The following is a 7,234-nucleotide window of genomic DNA, read 5'->3' on the forward strand; positions in this document are numbered from 1 at the left end:
CACTTGGGCGTGGGGACAACCAGAAGAGGTCGCCACTGCCATCGCTTTCTCGCTTCAAGTGAAGCTTCCTTCATTACTGGAGAAACCTTGGTGATAGATGGCGATAGACTCACCTCTTGCTAATTTGTTCTGCAGTAATAAACGTTTTCCAGGAAATAAAGCCTTACTTGATAATTTATTCTGTTTAATCTGTTGTTATTTGTCGTTTAAAGTATTTACATTCAGATTGCTCCAAATAGTAACTGTCAAAGAAGTTCTTAAAATGATTCTTCACGTGGTTACTTAAACCTAGAGTTCACTACTAGCAAATTATACTTCCTGTGTTGTTTTAACCTGTTTCGTCCAACATATTGTCTGTTCTAATAATCGATTTGATAGTAGTTAATGTAGTGTTTTAACTCATCTTAGGCTCCTGGTTGACTGTCGTAATCTGTAAGTTACAGTTAAACTTAGTGCTGTTTTAATCAACTTATCCAAGCTTAATTGTTGTCTGTTCTACCCATGGAACTGAATAACAATAACACTTTCATCTACTTAACTGCAATGGTTATAGGTTAACATTGTCTATTGTTTTCTTTTGTTTCATTAAGTATACTTTCCATAACATCACTTAATCATTACATTGTATAACTCAACTATTTATCAACTATGTTATCCGATATTAGCGATAACGACAATAAGTTACTTACAAAGAGATCAGGCGAGACACGTTTGGTAGACTCATCACCTGGGTGGTCATTACTGTTCTTCACAGATTCGTCTAATAATGGCTGTGACTCACTTCAGCTCAGGTAGAACTATCTTCGAACCTACAAAGAACTAACTTTGAAGTCACGAGAACTGAATTTCGATCTTCAAACAGGAATTTTTGTACAAACACTTTTCTGGTATTCTTACGATGTACCAAATAGTAAACACATTTACCTGTAAGTAGTTCTGATACTTAATTGGTCATTTTTTCTTGATTGTTTTGAAAGATTAAAATACAAAACCGCTGGCTCTTTTTGGTTGCAGATAAAGTCGGCAAATTGGCAGCCTTTTCAGTTGTATCCATACTCACACTTTTGAAATAGAAACTACATCAAAGTCCCGACTTTTTTATCTTGGCAGTTTTATACATGATAATGTAAACATTCGCCGAAGCTTCTCTCATGCTGTAATGACGTCAGTCTGTCGTTAACAATATCAGTTAGGTCTCTCTAAAGATGTTTTAGTGACTCTTATTATGACTTTGTAAGCGTTACTTGTTGTTAGTATAAACAGGAACGTTTCTTAACATGTTTCTTTTCTTAGGAAATCTTCGTTATACAATCATTATTTATGGAAATAAGGTAGGAATTTCCCATTTTAAATTATTCAAATTTACTTAACCTTAAGAAGGCTGTCTGATGATGTTTATGTAACAAGTTGAACCAATGCCTGGGGTGGTTTTGACAAGTTGAACCAAAGTCTAATGTAATTTGTATGATATGTTGAACCAATGTTTGATGTGCTTTGTATAATATGTTGAACCAATGCATGGTGTGGTTTATACACCAAGTTGATTCAATGACTGGTGTGGTTTATATAACAAGTTGAACTAATATCTCATATGGTTTACATAAGAACTTGAACCAATGTATTTGTAATTTGTATACGTTGAACCAACGACTCTATTCTAGGTTTGAAAGAAGTTTTGGGTCACAGCTGTTCGAGTGTAACCGACTACACTAACTTAAATAACTTGGCAGATAATTTGGTTTTTAAATCTAAAAGGTCTTTCGGGTATTGAGGCATAACCAGGAACGATCAATACTGTTGGCTCCACTTGTCAAATTGGGGTTTAATATTTTAGTGTATAAGGTGGGTTTTTAAGTTCAATATTTTAATGGGCAAGAAGTTTTTAACTAGGATTTGCTTATAAAAAATCTGGATTAACCGAGAGTTTTTAATTATAAATTATGGTTTAAATATTGAAATTCCTTCTGATATTTGGACATTTTGTGGTTGTAGAAATATGGAAACAGGATGAAAGACGGAGATCCTGTATTTGAATTATAAACTCTTCATATTTTACATTGGCAGGAATTTTAATTTTTAATTTTTCAAATTTACTTAAACTTAAGAAGGCGTGACATGGCCTGGTGGTTAAAGCACTCGATTTGTAGTCAGAGGGTCGCTGGTGAGAATTTCAGTTACGCCAAACATGCTCACCCTTCCAGGCATGAAGACGTTATTATGTGACAGTCAAAACCACTCTCCGTTGGTAAAAAAGTTGCTTAAGAGTTGACGGTGGATGGTGATGAATAGCTGCCTTTCCTCTATTCTTACACTTCCAAATTCAACCAATCTAAATTTTCAGTTTAATTATGTCAGAGATCGTCTGGTGTCACTAAATGTTTTCCAAACCAAACTATTACGTAATTTAATAATTAAAAGATGAAACACTAATAAATTGTGATCCAGCTTATACATCTTTTTGTTTCATTGTGGTAAACGTTTCGTGTTTGTGGGTGTGACCATCACGTTCTTTAAAACTATTTGTGTGTGTATTTGTTTTCTTATACCAAAGCCACATCGGGCTATCGACTAATTCCAACGATTATTATCGAACCCATTATTTTATCACTGTACCAGCAGGGTCAAATATTTATGTACAGATATTTAAATTTACAAACCTAAAATGGGACAATATAATTTTACATCGTGATTTGTTTTAAAATATTTTAGGAAGTAAATATTTGTTACAAATAATATAACAAATATGTTGACACTAGATATTGTAATTTCGGAATTAGTGTAGTAGCCTTCTCGAATCACATACAGCCAGCGAAGGTCAAAGGTCTTAGTGTTGAATACGAAGTAATTTTAGTGTTTCAAAAATATATGAACGAAGTTTCCTTTCATAAAGGTCCTGCATGATCATATGGGTTAAGGTTAAGGTTGACTCGTAATTTGAGGGTCGCGGGCTCGAATCTCTGTCACACCAAACATGCTCATCCTTTCAGCCGTGGGGGCGTTATAATGTGACCATCAATCCCACTATTCGTTGGTAAAAGAGTAGCTTAAGAGTTGACGGAAGATGGTGATGACTAGCTGCCGTCCCTCTAGTCTTATACTGCTAAATTATGAACGCCTAGCGCCGATAGCCCTCGTATAGCTTTGCTCGAAATCCCAAAAGAAACAAACGATCGGTCTCTCCAACGAAGCTTTCGTAACTCTTTATGACCTTGAGAGTGTTACTTGTGGTTAGTATAAACAGGAACGTTTCTCAACATGTCTCTCTTCTTTGGAAATCTCCATTATATACTCTTCAAAAAAAGAAACGCAAAAGGGATATTTTTGTTATTTTAAAGAGAAAAATATGTAATAGCGTTACAAGCTCAAAGTATGTGATGTTACACGTGTTAAGGCACTGATTGTCAGACCAAAATGACAATAAAAGTTGTACACTTTGAAAACGGAGGAAAACTTCGGATTTTTCGCCAAAACGTATTCGTGTCCAATAAATTTGTTTGAGAGATCTGCACGTTCTGCAAGTTCAACATGTGCAAAATCCCTATAAAAGTGACGGGTTCTCGGTTTCCATAGCTCAGTGTTAAGCCGCCGACACGCAATACAGTTACGCCAAGACTGACTGAAGCACAACGCAACAACGCCATTAGTCGCTTGGAAGCAGGCGAATCTCGATCAGATGTTGCCAGAGCTGTGAATGTCCTCCCAAGCACCATCACAAGGCTATGGAATCGTCACCAACAATATGGATCAACTCGTGACCGTCCACGATCTGGCAGACCTCGTGTGACCACGCCCGCACAAGATCGCTACATCCGGTTACGTCACCTTCGGGATAGGACCACCACTTCAACGTCTACTGCCTCAACCATACCAGGGCTGCGTAGTATTTCCGATCAGACCGTACGCAACGGTGAACGTCAACGACGTTTTTCAACATGACAACGCCCGTCCTCACACAGCCCGACTCACCACTGTCTTCTTGAGACATCACAACATCAACGTTTCTCCCTGGCCCTCCAGATCACCAGATGTAAACCCCATCGAACATCTTTGGGACGAGTTGGACCGACGTCTGCGATGGCGACAACCTCAACCGCAGACTCTACCTCAGCTTGCAGCAGCTTTGCAGGCTGAGTGGACAGCCATTCCACAGGATGTGATTCGTCATCTCATCGCTTCCATGGGTGGGAGATGCCAAGCAGTTATTGATGCTCACGGGGGGCGTACTCGTTATTGACGTTTAGTGACGTTAAACTTCAACTAGTGAGCGTGGACTTCGCCTTTGCAGACTTTGGATGTTCAGCAGTGAATGTGCAAAGTTTTACACATGTCATACAGAACTACCCGGAATAAACTTGTTAACAAAATGTCTCAAATTTTGCCTTTTGCGTTTCTTTTTTTTTTTGAAGAGTATATAATATTTTTTATATTTTTTGTGAATATAAATCACAATATTCCTTAATACTGATAACTGTTCAATACTGGAAACATTTGAAAAGCCGCAAAATGCTTCAATAAATATTATATAGATTCTTTAATAAATCAGGTAAATCATACAGTGATCTTTAATAAACATAAGACAAAACTAACACTTCCAATTAATGTTTAAAGTCTAAATAAATTTTTAAATTATTAATTAACCATACGACCTACCACAATTGGTTTATTCGGTTGTAATTGTATTTATCATATCTATGGTTTTAAAATAGTATTTCCACTTTAAAAACAAATCTTATCTAATGCCAACACTCTGGACACTGAGTAAAAATGTAAATCAATACATGTACATATTATTAAGATACGTTCATACGAAACTCAAAGGCCTAAAAGTTCTGGGAAGTCAAGTACATCCGATAGACAATAGTATTATTTATTTTTATTGGTCTATTAATATATATATGCAATATCTGACTAACAAGTTATTTTGCAAGCTTAATACATGTATATTATGTTTCTAAATGTTATTGTTATTAAAATGATTTCGATTCAATGTTAGTAAGTTAAATTCTAATACCTCATTTTCTGTAGACTTCTGATAATTTTGTTGTAATTTATGTTACGTAACCCTAATCGTGACTCTTACCCTCTATATTACAAGTTTAGATACCCTCCCAGCCCCACGATTTTTAATTACCGTTGATACTTTTAAGAATAACGGACAAACTAAGTCTAAATTAAGGAATAAAAATTACAATTAACTTTGAGTACACGAACCAATAAATATCGATTAATAATAATTATTAATAGACAACTATTGTAAAATTTTAAGGCGTATAACAAATCGACCTTTCCTCTGACAGAGAACTATTTTTGCCATATAACTTACCTGCTTATAAAAGTCACATAACTTCATCTGAAACATTTAGATGCACAACGATCACGTGATCACGTTACAAAATCATACTTACTGTTATTCACTAACACACCGTTATTATCGTAGCAGATTACCCCATCCTGACTGTCGTATCTTGTTAGATCTTCAGCATCTATATACAAATTGTGACCCGTGGATCGCATGTTCATTCGTCTGTTATTTCGAATTCCATGCAATGCAATAAAAGGGTCATCTGCGCTAGCTGTCCCTAATTTACAGTGCAAAACTAGAGGGAAAGCAGCTAATCACCATCAACAACCGCCAACACCTGGTCTACTCTTTACAACAACGCATAGTGTGACTAACCATCACATCATAACGTCTACACGGCGATTATGTTTAGTATGAAGGGGACTCGAACCCGTGATCCTCCTCTTACGACTCGAATGCCCTAATCACCTCACCATAACGGAACCGTTGGTTTGTTCACAAGATCTATCACTGATGCATTGTTATTAAAGAATATATCATTTCATTTTTTTTTAAATAGTTACATGAACATTACTTATCTTTACATAAGAACGTGTATTTTTAAATACAATTATTTAAAGGTTCGTTAATAATAATTTTTGAAGGATATTAACGTAATTCTGTATTTTTAATTAATTTATATTATATATCGTAATAATACTCAGTTTTATCTGAATTGAAAATACGCATGCGCGTACATAATAGGTAGAAGTAAATATTCTTGTGATACACATTTTGCAGAACAACATGTTAAAAGATTATCAAAGTTTTTTTAAAAAGTTTATCTTTCGGTTTTAAAATAACATCAGAAATTTATTTATTGGAATCATTACATACGATTAAGTTTAGCCCTAATTAAACTAACTGAACAAACGTACACAAAGTGTTAGGCTTAAAACAAATTCACTTTTAAATTTCGGTGTATGCGATTAGAATTATTTTGTATTATTCTAGAAATCACGTATTTAAAGAAGTACTATTGCAATAAATATATTAATTTGTGAACATAATTTATTATTTTTAAGTAATAATATGTAAAGATTGATAATGAAAATTAGTGTGTGTTTGTGTGTTTTCTTACATCAAAGCCACATCGGGCTAGCTGCTGATACCACTGCGGGGAATCGAACCCTTGATTTTAGCGTTGTAAATCCGTAGACATATCGCTGTACTAGCGTGGGCGTAAAAATTGATAAGAATGTGTGTGTGTGTTTTCTTATAGCAAAGCCACATCGGGCTATCTGCTCAGCCCACCGAGGGGAATCGAACCCCTGATTTTTGCGTTGTAAATCCAGAGGCATACCGCTGTACTAGCGGGGGGCAAAATTGATATGAAATATGTGATCCTATAAAAATACACCAGGTTTCCGGTCACATATATCTACCATATATAACAACCATTGACTGTGTAGAAGTGTTTGAAATGTTGTAGTTAATATTTGCAGGTTGATCTATCTAATGTACTGTTATTCTACATCTGGGAACAAATCACGTGATTAACGAAAGCTACCTTTACTGGTAGACCAGAAAACTGTCATATGTAACCACAGACTGTGTAGAAGTATTGAACTTTTCTCAATTAATTCTTGCGTGTCGATCTTTCAGAGCAGAATCAAACCCATGTTCACTTTACGTGAAGATGTATAATATCCTGGTGGTGTAACTTACAAACTATCGACACCTGATTAGTTTACACTGGTGAAAAGAAATATGAATTTACAGATTTAGGTTCAATCACAAAACCATATAATAACATATCAAAACAGTTAAATAATTAAAGGAAGTTCCCTGTTACGTGAAACTTAAACAAATATTATTATCAAATACTAATGTATCTATCCGCCATTTTCGTGTTATTTCGATCACCAGATAACCACCTACAGTTTCTCAGGG

The sequence above is a fragment of the Tachypleus tridentatus genome, chromosome 7 (genome assembly GCF_004210375.1).
Source record: "Tachypleus tridentatus isolate NWPU-2018 chromosome 7, ASM421037v1, whole genome shotgun sequence".
Taxonomy (NCBI): domain Eukaryota; kingdom Metazoa; phylum Arthropoda; class Merostomata; order Xiphosura; family Limulidae; genus Tachypleus; species Tachypleus tridentatus.